This window comes from Callithrix jacchus, chromosome 3 (genome assembly GCF_049354715.1).
Source record: "Callithrix jacchus isolate 240 chromosome 3, calJac240_pri, whole genome shotgun sequence".
NCBI classification, from domain to species: Eukaryota; Metazoa; Chordata; class Mammalia; order Primates; family Cebidae; genus Callithrix; species Callithrix jacchus.
This window is the reverse complement of record NC_133504.1, coordinates 31,701,361-31,720,704: the sequence shown is the minus strand read 5'-3', so window position 1 is coordinate 31,720,704 and position 19,344 is coordinate 31,701,361. Positions and strand designations below refer to the sequence as shown.

Genomic DNA, 19,344 nt, shown 5'->3' with positions numbered 1-19,344 from the left:
CCCTTGAATGAATTTTAGTAAATTATAGTTTATTAGAAAATTAAAAAATATATTTCTGTAGAAGTATAATAAAGTGATATCTAAGAATTCATATTGAACAGGAATATATATTAATAAGACATATTCTAAAAAGGCAACAGATAAAAAGGCAAAGCATGTATATACAATTCACCAAGTAGAAACACAATGAACAAAATATGAAGGAAGTATAAAAGTCACTAACAAATTAAGTACATGTAAATTAAATTCATGAAGTATCACTTTTGCCTTGCAATTGGGGAGAAATATAATTTAAATAAAAATTTTAATATAGCTGAGACTTCTTGAAACAAGGACTGTCAAGTGATACTGATATAAGCATAAAATGATTCAGACTATTTGGAAAAAATATATATTAAAGACTCAAAAATGTTCATACCCAATAACTCATTCTTCTGTGAATTTATTCTAAAATAATTTAAAATAGAAATTTATAAAAATGTCTTTTATTGTATTTATGATGATTAAATTTTGAAACAACACCGGTCAAACAATATGTAAAAGGTATGTCTATAAGACTTTATAGTATATATCCCATAAAATTGTTGCAGATTTTTCATTGGAAATATCATCTGTTATCTTCTGAATCACTTTCTACAGCTTCACAACAAAATACTTATTAAAAATACAAAAATTTGTAACAAAAAATATAATAAAGTGGTCAAAACCTGTGTAAAATTTAAGTAATCTCAAGATTAATAGAAGATTAAGAGATTTTATTAAGATGTCATCAGTGGCTTATATATTAATAAGCACTGGGACAGCAAGCAAGGCAGATACCAAGGTGGCAAAACTAAGAGAAAAACTAATCAAAACACTTTTCCTGTGAGGCTTAGGAAAAGCTGGTGGAGAAGAGAATAACAGCATTTGAACACCAGGAGTAAAACTCCAGAACTAAGGGAGGAGGGAGTGCCTGAAGAAAAGGTGAAGGCTATTGTCTCCACGAAGCATACTTGATTGAAGTAAGTCAAATAAATCACCCCATTTCAAACAACAGAGCAACTTTGAGAATGACTGTTGAATGAGAAGCTAGGGGAATCCCTGCTTTCAATCTGTTCTTGTTCTGAAATTTTAGAAGGTAATTTAACTGGTACCCAAATGGACTTGAAAGAAATAAGGTCACACCAAATAGCAATCTGGTGGCAAATATCAGCTCTTGATAGAATGGGAAATTTTAACACCTCTCTCTGTCATTGATAGATCCTGCAGATTAAAAATAAAAAATACAGAAAGTATTGAGTGATATCTTCTTGATTTAATAATTATGCATCAGGTTATACATTCTATAACACATTTTTAATATTGTTAAATATCTGAAACATATTTGAGGTCTTTAAAAAACTTTTGATAGTGAAAAATTACAGACATATGTAAAAATAGGAAGAAGGTAATTTTCACTAAGTTATATATACACACACATACACAAAGAATTGCACATATTTAATGTGTACAATTGTGCACTCAGAAAAGCAAATCACTTGAAAATTAAGAATACATAGTTTTCTAACATGTAAGTTAAATAAAAATGCAAACATTAAGTAAGAACTACTCGCAATTACTGTCAGCAAATATTGGCTTGAAATACTATATCTCAAATACAGGCTAGAAACTGGAAATTCAAAAATAAATAAAAGTTGACCTATCTATAAGTAGTTTACAGTCAAATTGGAAATTATGCTCAAAAGGCAATTGTAATATTGTGTTAGAAATGCTGTGATGTGATTAAATACTCGATATGTGACAAAAACCAGCAGTTAACTAATTTTTGAAATTTCAGGGAAATTTGACTAAAGGAAATATCTAAGCAGATTAATGATGTGCTGGTGAAGTGAGAAGTATGTGAATATTTGTGTGTGCCTGTGAATTTATGTGGAAGATCCTAATAATTAGGTTAAAAACAAAAGATAACCCAAAATGTACATATCTGGCATCTTTTTTCCACACTTACTCCAAAGTACAATGTGTACCAAGTAGTCAGGTTGGCAAGGATAGATGCAAAGGATTAACAGCAAGGTCTCTTCTCACTGACGCTTACTTGGTTACCACTACCGCTGAAAGTCTAACCTGCCCGCACCAAGAACAAGTAATAAGATCTCAATGATTGTACCCGTAGTTAGCTTGGGGAGCCAGCCAGCCACTTGGCACCAGGTTGGTTTCCTTAAGTTCCTTCCATCATAATGTGAACAGAGAGTTGCACTCACTGGAATAGATACTTATTCTGGATATCCATCTGTCTTCCCTGACAAAAATGTTTTTGCAAGCCTTAACTCAGGTAAGGCCATATTCACTATCATGTATCCCACACAATACTGGTTTCAACCAAAGAATAACATGTACCCCATCAATCAGTGGCAGCTAACCTGGCTTAGTTAAGGCATTCTGTAAAGTTGGAGTGCCATTCAATGAGATGTGATACATATAAACAGGTTTATAATGCTGTCTGTGCTATATTGAGAATATCTGGGTCAAGCATACAAGGGTATAGTGGAAGTAGTTCCTCTCTCTATTATACCCAATAACCCACTTACAGAATTTTACTTCCATTTAGCAAAACTGTTGTTTTCAGTGGATCAGAGTTCTTCATTCCCAAGGGTGTAATATTTTCTCTAGGCAATAAAAATACTGTTTTACTTTAATTGGATATTGAAACTGTCACCAGTCCACTACTGAGTTTTCATCTTATTGAACCAATTGTAAAGAAGAAAGTTACTTTACTGGTTAGGTTGATTGATCTCAATAAGAAGAAAATTGGCTTCTTGATCTACACTGGAGCAGAAAAGATTATGTCTAGAAGACAGGGGAGTTTCTAAAGCTTCTCTTATTATTTCACATCCAATGCCAAGAGTTAATAAAAACTTAGATCAGTCATATGCATAGAAGACCACAGAATTTAAGACCCTCTGGAAATGAAAGTTTGGGTCACTCCACAAGTAAATAACCTTGGAAATTTGAAGTTCTGGCTAATAACAGGATAAGACAGAATGCAAGGTCAGACAATAAAGTTACACTTATACTTTAAGTGAGGCCATTAGCAGATTTATATAATTTCTTCCTTGTGTATTTGCTTATGTTAACTTACTTTTTCCTCTTACTTTCTCCTATTATTTTACAGAAGTACTGCAGATAGTATACCTTAAAACGTGGTTTTTAAAATGACAGTAGATCCAATTGGACTATTACTAAAACACAGGAGGAATTACCATCCCTAGAAATGCATATGGGGACTGATGGAACATTTTTCTTGCTTTTGGAGAAGAGAGTAAGATCTTTTTCATTTTTATAAAAGTGGATTTTATCATACTAAATAGAAATGCCAAGTGCAACGGATGCTATTGTGTAGAAGTTATACACGAATAGAAGGTTGCAAATAGATACTGGTAAGTGAAAAGTAATAACTAAATTAATCTCTTGTCCCTTGGCTCTCAGCCTCCATTCCCACTCTTCTGTGCTCTATTACAAAGTGTCAATGACACCACAAACTTCACTTCCGAGACTCTCTTGGTTAAGATTTCAATTAGCATTTGTTATTAGAACCCAGAAGAAATGGAATAGTGACTCCCTTCATTTCAAATTTCTGGCAGTGTCTCTCGAAGGACTATTCAGTAGAAGTTTTAGCACTGAAGGGGAGGGAAGTGGCTGTGAGGACCCTGGTGGTCCCTTCAGACTAGAATAAGTTCCCAGGCATCTGAGGACCAGCAGCAGAAGCCTTCTCAGCACAGCATCCTTAGTGTATAAGTTTGTGCATCTCCAGCCCGGAAAAGAAAAATGAGTAATTAATTGTTGAGTTACTTTATCTTTTCTTCTTTTGCTCCTTTATAGTTCTTTTGTTCCTCCAGCTCTTCTGATACTGTTATAATCAATATTAATATGTTTTTTGTTTGAAACAACTAGAGTGGTTTTTGTTATCTGTTTAGCAAATGTCCAAATTTCACCTCTCTAGATTTCAGTACAAACAAGACAGCTCCTAATACATTAAGAGAAATATGTAAAATGCAGAGCTTTATTTCAGATCACCATTTATAGTTAGGTCTTTCTTCTGTGGACATGCCTGTAAGAAGAGGAAGGACATGCCAACATAATACAAAGGGCTGAGCTGTATGATCAGAAAAAGAAGAGGAAATAATTTACACTTTAATCCTCTCTCAGTTACTAAAGGTGTGTACATTGATTTTGAAGCTAGCAGCCTGCCGTGAACCAAGTCTAAGGAAGGAAGAATAATGCGGTAGCTCAATACAGGTACAGGTCAACTAAACTAAGACTGAAATGGCAGGGACAATAGAGAATTACATTATGCCCTCCAGTTCAAGGTGCAGCCAAGTTGGCCCAAAAAGAGACACTAGTCTCCAGCAAAGTCCGGAGAGAATAGAGTAAGATCTGAGCAGCGGACGCCAGTGACCATGGACCTGCCTCCATTGCCATAAGGTTATATAACCCCTGTTTTTGTACCACTCTTACCTAAGAGAGCAAGGGAATGGGAATGAAAGAGCATTTACAAGTATCCCCAAAGACTGAGAGTTATCTAACATGATCATGATATAAAAACCTGACAAATATTATAGCAATATGAAGATAGTTTAAGAATATGAAAGAAAATATTCAAAGCAAACATCAGGAAAACTGATGTCAGAAACATGACTGAGTGTTGTTTGCCACAAGCCTGCAAATTTTAAAAAGACAATGATTAATCTATTGGATGCTTATCAAAAATATATACTTTCAATTCAAAAAAAAGAACAACTGTGATCATCTGGCTGCTAAAGTAATTTAATAGTATTTATTTCTGAGAAACACTCTAAGTTAAATAGAAATATAAGAACACATCTTTACATTATGAAAGATAGCTGTATCATAACAATAAAAATACCACCAAAAAGCCCATTAATAGTAAACAAACCAAAAGCAAACCCATTAAAGTCTGAAGTTGCCCATTATCATCACTAATACTTAACAGTACTTAACAATGGCCTAAAAATGTTAGTTGATACAGCAAAATACTAATCACAAATAATACCTATAGTTGTTAAAAGGAGAAAATAGAATTATGAGAGTTCTCCTTGAGTAGAGGTTGAGAGCTCACACTTCAAGCCCAGAACAGCCTGGATTACACTCCAGGGCCTGTTCCTCACTAGCCACCACTCAATAGCTCCGTGAACTTCAGAGTTACTTAACCTTAGTGCCTCAGTTTACTCATTTGTAAAATGAGCATAGTAATAGCAGTATACGTGACTAGTGTGATTGTGAGAATAAATGAGGTAATATAGGTGAAGAAAAAATAAATGCCTGAGAAGTAAATGCATTTGCTATATTTTACACACACGCGCACACACACACACACACACACACACACTTCCCCTTAAGTCATTTTTACTTGCAATGTTGGATGATTTTTGTCCATAAAATGAAAATAAAAATTGCCTTCTCAGCATTTATGGTGTCCAAAGTATTTAATAAAATGATGTGTATTTAAGTGATTTTTTTATGCTATGGCATAATACAATTATAATAAGCCCTAATTCCTAATTATAGTTTTATTATGAACTGTATGTTACTGTAAAAAAGTAATGAAAATTTCATCTCTATCTCTAAAATTATTCTAAAAGTAAAAAAAGAAACCAAACTGAATGAAAATTTTTAAACATTTTGAATTTACAACTTGTGACTCAAGGACATGAACAGACACGTCTCAAAAGAAGACATACAAGCCACTAACAAACATAAAAAAAAATTTCGACATCACTAATCATCAGAGAAATGCAAATCAAAACCACAGTGACATACCATTTCGCACAGTCAGAATAGCTATGATTAAGAAGTCAAAAAATAGCAGATACTGACAAGACTGAGGAGAAAGGGGAACGCTCATAAAGTGCTGCTGGGAACGTGGCTTTGTTAAGCCACTGTGGAAAGCAGTGTGAAGATTTCTCAAAGAACTAAAAATAGAACTACCATTTGACCCAGCAATCCCATTACTGGGTATATACCCAAAGGGAAATAAATCATTCTACCAAAAAGATACATGCACTCATATGCTCATTGATGCACTATTCACAGTAGCAAAGACATGAAATCAACCTGGATGCCCATCAATGCTGTACTGACTAAAGAAAATGTGGTACATGTATATTACGGAATACTATGCCGCCATAAAAAGAACAAAGTCATATCCTTTGAAGCAATCTGGATGCAGCTGGAGGTCATTATCCTAAGCAAACTAACACAGAAACAGAAAACCAAATCTTGCATGTTCTCACTTATAAATGGAAGCTAAATCTTGGGTTCCTGTGGACGTAAAATTGGGAGCAACAAACACTGGAGACTCCAAAAGGAGGAAGAGAGGAAAGAGCCAAAATATTTTCTATTAGATATTATGTTCATTATCTGGGTGATGGAGTCAATAAAAGCCCAACCCTCAGCACTATAAAACACAATCCTGTAACAGACCTGCACATGTATTCCCTGCATCCAAAATAAAAATAAAATTAAAAAAATTTTGCCTCCAGAGTCCTTCTCTAGGAAATATATACGAACAAATAAGGTGAACACAAAGTAGAAAAATGGAAGTTAGAGAAAACACAAAAACAGAAGGTGATAGAAATGTTATTCTATACTAACATTTAAGATCAATTCACTTTGTACCCATATGACAATATTCATTTAATAAACTGTGCATTATTCCGAATCTCACTGCATGCAAAAAGACCATTTTTTACCCATAAGTATCATATAAATTGAAAGAAATGTATTTGAAAACATTTAGTGACTGATGCTCAGAAGCTTAAATGGTGCTATTTTACAATGCCTGAACTATGAAGAAATCATTGAAGCCTTTACAGCAAGAAGGGAAACCACAGGGAGCCTACTAACAATTTAGCACTGCCAATTCTTTTGGTAATGTTCATTTTACTTTTCATAGAGAAGTACAGAAAAGCTTTTCACTATGATTAAGACTTTAAAAACTGTAGACATGTAAAAAAAATAACGTAGGGCTTGTTATATTATAGACATCATTTAGCATGTAATGCAAGTCTCACAACACAGCAGCTAGACCTTATATTTTTTTTGAACCTATCGCCTAAAGTAAGTGTATTTTTTTATTGCATTTTAGGTTTTGGGGTACATGTGAAGAACGTGCAAGATTGTTGCATAGGTACACACGTGGCATTGTGATTTGCTGCCTTCCTCCCCTTCACCTATATCTGGCATTTCTCCCCATGCTGTCTCCCCACAACTCCCCACTCCCCTCTGTACCTCCCCTATTCCCCCAACAGATCCCAGTGTGTAGTGCTCCACTCCCTGTATCCATGTGGTCTCATTGTTCAAAACCCACCTATGAGTGAGAACATGCTGTGCTTGATTAAGTGTATTTTTAAAGATCTTGGTAAATATATTTCACCAAGAAAGTTTGTGACACCAAGGGAGAGTTTCTATCCTAGCATTCACAGATCTGTGGGGTCCAAGAATAGACTTCAGATGATTTCACTAATCTCTAACTGAAATTGATCATCTCTTGAATCCTTAAATTACGATTCATCAGCAAAGCACAATAGCATTAGCAATATCTTTGAAATTTTCATTTTAGAAATTACTTCATATCCTATTTTGATTATTATAGATATCATAAGCTATGATTTATACTCATTACAGTTTCAAAATTACTATTATTAATCATATGCCTGGACATTGTTAAGTTTGTTACTATGGCACAAATTTGATTTCTCATATTTTTAATCACTGCTTCAATATAATTGATTTCCTGTGTAATTCTCTGTATTTAAGTATATGTATTAAAAATATTAACAGACATTCTGAGAGGGAATGCATAAACTTCGCCAGACTTACAAATGGATTTATGGAACTGTGGTGACTAATGAGTCAGCTGGGCTAGGATCAACTGCATTTTCCAGAATCTCCTTTCTTGCGTGATTTAGGTAGGGTGGGCCACACACAGTTTTGTGAGATTTAAGGGGACAAGTGAAGCAATAACCATATTCCCTTTTATTTGGAAGGCTGGGCAGGGTCAACCAATGCCTTTATAGGTCCTATTCACTGCAGCTTACCTTCTGGCTGGCTTCCTGATGCGACACAGAAGCTGGACCTGTAACTATTCCACCTTTTCCTATGACTCCTTCAGCTTCTCCCTCCCAGGCCAGACAAGTGTTTAGCTTTGTGATTATGGGCACTAGCTTCTACAGTGGTACATTCTAGTATCAAGGTAGAAAGCAATGACGAGAGAGAGCTGACATGAGTTACAACCCATTTTAGTTCATTTCAGCTCATGCTTGCAACTTACTACTTGCCTTCTCTTTCCCACCCATCTAAAACAAAATTTCAGATTATCATAATACTAATCATAAGGCCATTAAATTAGCTAATGTTTATTCTAATTTTTTTTTTCTTAAACTACAGAAATTAATTCTCCCACAGTTCTGGAGGCCTGAAGTTCAAAATCAAGGTCTGAGCAGGCTGCACCGCCTGAGAAGCTGTAGGGAGGACCTGTCCTGCCTCTCCCAACTCCTGGTAGCTCCCAGCATTCTTGGGCTTGTGGCCCCATCACTCCAGGCTCTGCCTCCATCTTCATGCTGCCTTCTCCTCGGAGTCTCTGTGTCTGTTTCCTCTTCTCTTCTCTTCTCAGCACTTGTCATTGGATTTAGGGCCCACTCTGATCCAGGATGAGCTCATCCTGAGAGCCTCAGCTTCATCACACCTGCAAAGATCCTGACTCCAATAGGATTTCATGTTGGAGGTTCCAGGTGGATGTGTCTTTTACGGGAGGCCACAACTGAGCCCTTCACGGCAGTCCAGGCTTCCATTTCCATGGCAACACTAAGAACAACCTGTGAGCTCTGGAAAGGCAGGGTCTTGGTTGCATTTGTCTCTGGGCCTCCAGGGGCTCCTCAGAAGTGGTGACAACATGAATAGCCCCATCTGCCATGGCTGCAAACTGTCCTCTCTTGATGGTACAGAGAGCAACATGCAGGGGAGATGCAGACTCCACCTCCACGCCAGCACCCCCAATACCGCAGCCAAGTGAGAGTGTCTGGCCCTGCCCTACCCCTCCAGGGTGAGCAGGTGAGCAGGCCAGCTTAGGAGAGAAAAGAAGCCTGATGGCTTGGACATCTTTTAAAATTTTTCTTTTTTAAGACAGTCTTGCTCTCTTGCCCAGGCTGGAGTGCAGTGGTTCAGTCACGGCTCACTGAAGCATTGAGCTCCTGGGCTCAAGCAGTCCTCCCATGTCAGTCTCCTGAGTGGCTGGGACTACAGGTATGCACCACCACATCTGGCTAATTTAAAAAGAAATTATTGTAGAGATGGGGTCTCACTGTGTTGCCCAGGCTGGTCTCAAACTACTGGGCTCAAGTGATTCTCCAGTCTTAGCCTCTCAAAGCACTGGGATCACAGTTGAGAGCCACCACCCCTGACCATCTTTTGAAACTTTCCACCAAGGATAAAGAGTAACTATTTTCTGCTGTCAAGGTTGAAGTTTTAAGTGCTTCTCTGTTGGCCAAGCCGATCACAGTTACCTCCCCAGGAATGTAGGGCCCTGAGATATCAACTGGAGGATGGCATGTATGAGTTAGGTTCTCCAGAGAACCAGAGCCAACGAGATGTATATAGATATGCAGGAAGAGGCTTAGTATGAGGAACTGGCTTATGTGGTTATGTGGGCAGAGAAGTCCCAAGATCTTCCACATGCAGGCTGGAGGCGGGGTTCCAATCCAAACTCAAAGACTGGGAATTGGGGGCCCATGGGGTAAGGCCTTGTCTGAGTCTGAAGGCCTGGCTGTGGGGGGGCGGGGGCGGCCCTGCCACGCACTGTCCCGGGCAGAGAGGCAACTTTGGCTTGCCAGGTTCACGAGCTGCCAATCATCATGCAAGAAATCAACTTACCGGCCAGACCTCCTGCATAAATGCCCCCGGAGCAGCAGCCACCAGAGCCGAGAACGTGGAAAGCGCAGGGAGCTATTCTAATGTTTAAAGTAATTTTTGTCTGATATTTTCTGGTTATGAAAATATATGTAGGTTAACTTCACTATATTTGTTTAGCTTTTTCTGATTCTAATGGTTCCAGGCCACATATGTTAGGAAGAAACTCTGAAATAAAGAACAAAAAGCTAAAAATCACTGGGAAGTGTTTCAAAGGACAAGAGGAATTACTGAGGAGCAGCCCTAAAATGTCATAACTCAATTCAAGGACACAGTTTAATTCTACTCTAGTTGAGTTCATGGTATACTTTAGTCCTATTTCATGGTGTGACATTCAGTCTTTCGCTTTAGTCTTATTCTAGGATTGGTATTTTTAAAATTCTATGTGATTTGTGTGCCACAACACAAGTGATAGAGCAGTATCACCAGTAAATTGGTGTGTATTCCCAACTAATTTAAGAAAGAATGAAAACATGAGCTATTCAATCATGGAAGAGAGATGTGCTCAGATCAAGGAGCCCTGAATGTGGTGTGAAAATTATTTTGGCTGTCTTTATGCAATGGTTAGGACTGATCATCTATGTTCATAACTATTGTCTGAATATTACCAACAATATAACTGGTAATATATTTAAACACATGACTATCTTGCCTTTAGATTAAAAGCACTGAGAAACTGCTCATGTTAGTTATAGAAATAGGCCATTTAAATGGTCCAACTTTTCCCCCTTTGGCTCTAAAGAACATAGAAGTTTTGTTACCATTTCAAAGCAGAAAAGGTTACCTTTTGCAGATTTATTATTTGAAATATGGTTAATGTTGAAGTTGTATGCAAAATCATTGAGCCTTAGTCAAATGCATGCCTTTGGGATTTTTTTTTATTTTTTCGAGACAGAGTTTTGCTCTTGTTGTCCAGGCTGTAGGGCAGTGGTGTGACTTGGGCCCACCACAACCTCCATCTCCCCAGTTCAAGTGATTCTCCTGCCTCAGCCTCCCACATAGCTGGGATTACAGACGTAAATGCATGTATTTGTTATCACCAAAATGCTTTGATTCACAGTCTCTGCAAAACTTAACAGGAAGATTGAAATCAGTGTTCTTAGCTGTATAAATAAAAAGTGTGACTTGTATAGGGTGCTTAATCCACAGGAGACTCAGTGAATGTCAAAAATGGGATACAATCTGGAAAAGTCAGAATATTTCAGATTGACATTTATGTACAACTGTGCTAAATGTAAAGTTACCAGGAGCTCTTTTCATTTATGTAACATGAGCAGGTTAGAATGTTAGCACATTTAATGTTAAAGAGATTTTGAGGCTATATGGAAAAATACTATGTGTGGCTATCTATCTATATACTTTCTCAGTTTCTATAATTGCATAGATTTCTTTGTCAAAACATCTTCCATTATATTGATAATGACCTCACTGAAACAAAAATCAGTTTGAGATAAACTCTATTTCCTAGAAAAGTCTCCCTTGTTGCCTCAGATAAGTATTATATAATCTGCTGTAGCAGGACTGATTACCTGAGGCATATTAGAAAACAATGAAGCATAAAACTTCTTTTCAGTATCAAATTCAAAGCAAGACAAAAGGGGAATTCATTCATGTGAATGTTACAACAGATGAAATAGAAAGTCACAGTTGTTAATTATGCTGGAAAAACAAATGAGTGTATGTCAGGCTTAAAAAACCCTTTTAAAATAAATTATTTAAAAGAAAATTATTGTTCTCTGAGGTTAAAATATTGAAAATATATGTACAAATGTTTGTAAAAGCTGTGAAAATTGAGAACCTAATATGTTTTAATTTTGTTATATTTCTATTATGGATGCTCAAAGATGCAAGAGATAATAATTATGAACAAGGAAGAAGAAATAAGTGTACCTCTTCTAATTAGCAAAGAAAACTGCTGCAGTTCATGAGAAGAAATAAATGAATGAAATTCTGTCATTTTGTTAACTGATGGCCTGTTTACTGATCTCTATCCATACATGAATCTCTCTAACTGAAAAGAAACTGAATTTTCCTTTTAAAGACTTCCAGTGTTTACACTTACTCATTCAAACTCGTATTACATAGCAAACATTTCCTCGTTAGACGTGTTAAGAGCTTTATTCCAAATAACAAAACTTTCATAACTACCTAGTATAGAACATAGGTTAGAACAATAGCAAGAGAAATGTGCACATTATGCATAAATCTACTTATAAACCATGTTCATCTGGCAGATTAATTGCAACCGAATTTCAATCTATTTAAACTCATTAACAGAGTCAACGCAAGGTTTTACTGTTTGACAGTATGCAGTATATCTCCAAGATCTGTCCAAATCTTTCATAGACATGTACAACTTTTAGATAGCCTTTTAGCATTCATTTAAACATTTAGCGTTCCTTCCTGACAAAAACAAATTTAATCCTGCACATAGGTACCTCAACTTCTGCTGATAAGTAGAATTGAAAGCAATACAGGCTAAATTAGAATATGTGTTGCCTAAATGAATGAATTCATAGCCTTCAACTTTCACAGTGAAATGCTTTTGTTTTCAACATGGTTGATACCTATAGTGTAGAGGTGCTTTTTCAGTCATGAATGAAAAATGCCTGCCTTTCACATACTCATTCAAACCTCATTTATGAGTCGTCTGCCACAAAACTCCTATTTTAAGCCTGCTGGAGATAGTTGATATTCAAGATAATTGTCTAAGGAATAAGGTGCCAACCATTTACTCCTCAAGACTCTTCAGACATTTCCCCTGTGTTTCCAGATAATCAGAATGCTGTCATAATCACTTTGGTTCCTGGATTAATTTCATTTAAATTTTGTTCACAGTGTCTCTCAAAGGCTGTTACAAGAAACAACCACATGCAGAAGATCTTTTCCACAGGTTACAAAGTTGTATTCAGGATACAGGCTATTATGTTGTTTAAATGCATTAATATCTTCATAAAACCTAAGAGAGAAAAATATTTATCTTGATGAACTGCTATCCTTTCTTTTAGACAAGCAGAGTATTACAAATTTAAAGCTATATGCTGAAATTCTGTATCTTTCTCCAACATATTTATTTTGATAAAACAATTATCTGTCTAATTTTGTACTTCCCTAGTTAGTGCCATTTGTCATATATCAGTGGTTTTGACTCATGGTATCCATTTTTCTTATCAATCATCACAATTTTTAAGTTAGATAATATTTAACAACATTAAACAAATATAATGATATATTAAAAAGACGATGGTAAAATAAATCTAAAATCTATTATGGGATATTAATTTCTTTTCTTTTTAACTTTTAAAACTGAGTCTCATTCTGTTGCTCAGATTGGAGTGCAGTGCTGGTAATCTTGTCTCTCTGCAATCTCTGCCTCTTGGGTTCAAGCAGTCCTCCCCACTCCGCCTCTCAAGCAGCAGAGACTACAGGCAAGTAGCACTATGCCCTGCTAATTTTTGTATTTTTAATAGAAACAGTGCTTTACCATGTTGCCCAGGTTGGTCTAGAATTCCTGAGCTCAAGTAATACACCCACCTCCCCCACTCAAAGTGCTGGGATTATAGGCATAAGCCGCCATGTCTGGCCTGAGATATTAATTTCTATTTATCTCAACATTACAAGACTCCTGTGTATTTACTTAAAAACTCACTGTTAGATAATCTAGAAGTACAGTAACAGTATAAAATAAAAAAATACAAATGAACCATTTGTATTTGTTTTACTATCAAAATGTCAATAATACAAAAAAGAGAATAGGTTTGAGATTAAAAGTTAGAAAAAGGGAACCCACGGAAAATCAGTTCAGGATATTTCAAAAATTGGAAAATCTCACTCCATGAATCATTCACCATCCTCCTTCTTAATTTTTTATATTGCCATTCATCAATCCATCACATATTTTTCAAGTTGTGCAGAGTCTGAAATTTGACATAATCACTGATTTCTCTTATTTTTTCCCTTATGTCAATTATTCAGAAAGTGATAGAATGTGTTTCTTGTGACTATCCCTACCACTGAACAAAGCTTATGCTGCCTACCATGGAATTAAGACATTTCATGGCTTAAAGCAAACTTTTCTTCTTAGCATTGCTCCCCACTATTAATAAAATTCTCTCTGATGAGGATTTCAATACCTTTAAAGCAGGCATTTAACATTATATGCTAAATACATTTCTAAGTCAAAGCTGCTGTTTTTATTTTATCTATAACATTTTTACTTAAGTTTTACCTTTAAAATTTAATTACACTGATTCTCTGAATGACTGAAGCGCTTCATTCATTCATTGATTGTTATTTTCTACATCCCTTTGAATACACAGACGACATAAAAAGGATCAGCTTAAGGTGTTGTGAAAAGAGCAAAAACATAACAAAGTCTGCACTTGTAACTAACTGCAATCCTACATTTAATTTTTTACAAATGAATTTTCTCCACAATGAGACTATAGCAATTTAGAAGCTGTGGTCATATCTTGCACTTTTATTTCCCACAGTTCTTGGCAGAAATATTCATGTGATTGAATTTCTGAAATTAAAAATAAATTTGGAAAAATCTAATGTTAATTTTATCTCTACAGTTTCTGGAAAAAGAAAGTTTGTAAAACAAATAGCATTATAAGCCACAAAGTAGTTATTTCTAAGCTGAAATTGCTTATTTAAAATAGAAAAATAGTCTCTTTTTATAGATATACCTTATAAAATATAATCCTAAGAGAATGGCAATAATGGGCAGCATAAGATAGTTGTGATTTTTAAAATGTGCTTATTAAAACATTTGTTTAAATCTATTCTAGCTAGAGGAAATTAGTTCAGCTCCCAGGGAATTTTCATGGAAAAAGCAGAGGGGCTATTTTGATCATCTCTTAAACCTTTAGAGAGGACCATACTAATTCTCCATTGAAAACTGGACAATTATTCGACTGGGACCATTGTTGAGCATAAGATGCTTTGTTAAACTTGTTACTCTCTCCTCTGTATAGTTTCAGAAAAGCAAAGCCACTGTTGATTAAAGGGATAAAGCTAATGACCTATTTACAGAATGTAAAACAGTAACTAATTTATGATCAAATAATCCTAGGTTTAAAAGATTTCATGTTGGATTAATGAGCACTTTTGTGCCCCAGATAGTCCAAGATCTGTTTTACTTTAAAAATCTCTCAAAAGAAGAGATTTTCAAAGTGCTATCTTCAATTATTCCAGTGCTTAAAAACTCTCCAAGCTTGAAAATTTATACTGATAACAGTCCCGGTTTATTATACTTTTTTAAAAAAGGAATTGGCCACCTTTTCTATAAGATCTCTTCATATATGGTACCTGAAGAATAATTATCTAATTACGTTTTCTTTTTCAAATGAAAGTATTCTATTTCCTTCAATTTTTTTATCGGACACACAATTCTGAGAATTCTTCAATACAATTTTTATTTCTCCTTGCACCTTTCCCACACATTTCAAATTCTTCATTAGCTGACTCAACCACAAGTGTTCAGAGTAATCAAGAAGAGAATGTCCAAAGCAAGAAAACATTTTTTTCTTGACTTTTAAAAAATCTTTCCTGGATTTTACCAATCTAAGCTCTAATAACATCTCCATGATACTCAACTTGGGTTTCTCAGACCAGTAGAGAGTGAATGTAGTAAAGCGGAAACAGAGGACTTGTTGTGAAATCCTAACGATATGTACAACAAACTACCATGACAAGAGTTAACCTCGAACCCAAAATAAAAGTAAAAATATAGAAATAGAAAATATAAATTCACCGCTGATAGAACTGCACAGGTCATATGTAACACCAAATCTCTTTGCCATTTTTCACACTTAGGAGTTGATATATGAAACATTCAACAAGTTTCCTATTAATGTAAAATTGTTCAAAGTCATTATAACGTTGTTGTTATTTGAAAATTAAAAAAAAATGGGAAGGGATATATACATACATAGGTAGCTAAATGATTACTTAATTTAAAAATTGAGAATTATTTTTATGAAATGAAGTTTTTAAGGGGAAAAACTCAATTATTCCCCTGGGGAAAAATAACATAAATGGATAGAATTTTTTAAAAAATAAAACCACTGGGCCATAATTTAAGATAATTTTTTTGGGTAAATCTTCTATGTAATCTTTATTTTTGTTTCACAATATATGTTAAAATTTGTCTTTACAAAGGTTCCCCTTTTTATGTGATTTTTTCCACCAATTTCAAGATCTTTTTGAACTATTTATGCCTTCAGAATTACTGGAAAAATTTCTAAAAACTGTTCTAACCCTTAAATATGTTCTTTACGTTACCATACTCAGCATTTAAGTTGTTCAAAATATTGGGGTAATAAAAATACCCTGATGAAGAGCACTTGTAATGACTATTATGCCACTGAATTCAGAAATTTAGATACATCTTTTCATCTAGTTGATCCTCCATTCATTTACTATAAGGGGATGCAGTCATATTTTTTGCTCCTGAAAAAAAGAGTCTGCTTGAATGAAAAGCCAAAAAAAAAAAAAAAAAAATGCTGCAAGTGTCCAAATAAATGACATGTATTACATTTTCTCAACCTACTAGAAACTATATTTCTATGACTAGTTTCCTGTCATAGGAAACTAATTATGGGCAAAGGGATTATTTTATCTCAATATCAGAAGGCAGTTTGTAAAGGAGGAAAAAACCTATTTGTTTTATATTGTTTCAGAAACTGAAATAGAAAAATTTCAACTTTGAGATAATCAGAAGGATTGTAAACATGAAGATTCAGGAAACATTCAATTTAATGTCATTCATGATTTCTACACAAAGCCTTTGGTTGCTCTGGGTCATGTGAAATAAATATGTGTTATATTCTAATACAACTAAATCATGTAGTGCAAAAATGAATGTTATATCCTAAAACATCAAAGTCATATAGTACATACCTCATCATGATATATATTATAATCCTTGAATGTATAATCTAAGTATTAGTAGCAAGATAAAATTACAACATATCCGAAAGAGGGTCAGTATTTAGCTACCTTCATAAAGTCAGTTTCTACAGATAAAATCAAATGTATTCGTTCACTGAAGTGGAGGACATTACAATTTCCAATATATTTGCCCACATCAAGTCAGCATTACTGATAGCACTGTCCTTTTACCAACTGATAAGATTCTTATCGTGAGTCATTAAAATATTGCCCAATAGATACAAGGAAACAGAGTTAATCTAAAAAAAAAATGCCTTTTCATTATTCATTGAAACTGAATAAAACTGAGGTAAAACAAAGTTTGAAAAAAATAAAATCAATTAAACCTTCTATTAAAACAAAATTAGACTCTAATTCCAAATGAGAAAAAAGATTTTCTACAGCAGAAAGTCTTCCTTATTTAAAAAATAAAGATAAAAGTAGATGAACTTACAAAATACAGCAGTCTTGTTTAATCACAGCAGAACAATTGAGTATATTCTCTCAGAGTTCTTTTTGGGTACATTTCCTGAAAAAGGAAATTAAATATGTTAAAGCCACTCTTAAAAATAACCATCAGAAAACTATGGTTTTTATAACAGAAAGGTCACACAAATGTTGTAGAAATTTTGGACCTATATAGTCTTTAAAATGCAATGTAATAATGTACTTAATTTGATTTCTGCCAATATTCAGATCATATGAAACAATTTATATCAATTGCTGTACAGTTGCAAAATATCTATAAACTTCATAATAAGAAATCAACTGAATTTTCATTTTCTAATAGAGAATTTCAAAATGATTTTTTCTGGCATAAGAAGGGTTGTTTGTGCCATTTATGTGCTGCCAAACAATGTAAGACACTCAGGAAACTCTCCAAAGACAGAGGCAAAACTTTAAAAGTTAAATTAGAATATCTGGTTTCAATTTGATCCAGTTGTTTGATAGAAACACAGTCTGAATTTGCCAGAATGTTTTGAACATAATGAGGATGAATAAAAAGATGAAGTGATCGAAGGATAAACAACAGCTTCACTTTTGGATCCTTATGTATTCTAAGCAGCACATCAGAGGGAAATATCCACAAACCTTGTAGTTCACTACCTCAATTATCCCTATGTATAAAACAACACCAACTGTTTTATCTCATTTTAGGATCTACTCCAATAGAAGACATACATGGCTACATTACTAAACTGCCTTTGTTTCGTTGAACGGGCTAAGGATACAATTATGTGCATAATGACCTGGCATCCATATCTTATAATCCATTCTTTTTTTTTTTTTTTTGCATGCAGAATGATCACAAGAATGTATCTTTTTTTAATTTTTATTTTTTTTAGGGAGGAAGGGAAGAAGGCAGGAAGGGAGGAAGGGAGGGAGGGAGGGAGAGAAGGAAAGGAAGGAAATCGAGCAATGAGAGACATTGCCGACCTGAATCTAGAGGTCTACAAGTTGATTTCTTTTTTTTTCTTTTTTTGAAGGAAGGAAAGAAAAAAAAAAGGAGTGAAGGAGAGGAAGAATGAGGAAGAAAAAGAGGGACAGAGAATGGAAATGTTGCTTTATTCTAAAAAAAAATGGGTATTAATAATGGCCAATGTTTCATTTAAACCTATGAGAAGGTGTAATGTGGTATTGACAAAAATGTATATTTTGTGTATTTAAAGTGGAGAGCTCTATAAATATTTATTAAGTTTACTTGTTCCTGATCTGAGTTTGAGTCCTTGATATTCTTATTAATTTTCTGTCTCGTTGAGTCTAAGTCTCTTTATAGGTCTTATGTATCTGGGTGTTAGAATCATTAGCTCTTCTTGTTGCATTGATCCTTTTACCACTATATCTTTGTTGCTTTAAGATCTATTTTATCAGATACGAGAATTGCAACTCCTGCTTTTTATTTATTCATTTATTTTTGCTCTCCATTTGGTTGGTAAATCTTTCTCCATCCCTTTGTTTTGAGTCTTTGTGAATCCTTGCAAGTGAAATGGGTCTGGATGTAACATGCCGTTCGGTTTTGGCTGTATCTTTTGATTGGGGGATTTAGTCGATTTAAACTTAGGATTACTGCCATTTGATGTTAACTGGCTGTTTTATCCATTTGTTGATGTAAATTCTTCTTTATGTTGATGCTCTTTACTTTTTGGTATATTTTTAGAAAGGCTAATACTGGTTGTTTCTTTCTATGTGTAATGCTTCTTTCAGAAGCTCTTGTAAAGCAGGCCTGGTGGTAATAAAATCTCTGAGTACTTGCTTGTTCATAAAAGATTTTATTTTTCCTTCAGTTGTGAAGCTTAGTTTGGCTGGATATGAAATTCTGGGCTGAAAGTTCTGTTCTTTAAGGATGTTGAATATTGGCCCCCACTCTCTTCTGGCTTGTAGAGTTTCTGCTGTGAGATCTGCTGTAAGTCTGATAGGCTTCACTTTGTGGGTAATCTGACCTTT

At 34.8% G+C, this 19,344-nt stretch overlaps 1 protein-coding gene across 9 annotated transcripts in view; it reads right to left on the bottom strand.

The window, feature by feature from the left end:
- MARCHF1 (membrane associated ring-CH-type finger 1) overlaps positions 1 to 19,344 on the bottom strand; it is a 933,735-nt gene that overhangs the window by 588,967 nt on the left and 325,424 nt on the right. For 8 of the 9 annotated variants that reach the window (XM_035292742.3, XM_054252825.2, XM_054252826.2 and 5 more), the window contains exon 2: positions 17,354 to 17,428. The exons of the other annotated variant lie outside the window; for it this stretch is intronic. The gene's annotated coding sequence lies outside the window, so the exon portion shown is untranslated. The remainder of the gene's footprint in view (positions 1 to 17,353; positions 17,429 to 19,344) is intronic. 9 annotated transcript variants of the gene reach the window in all.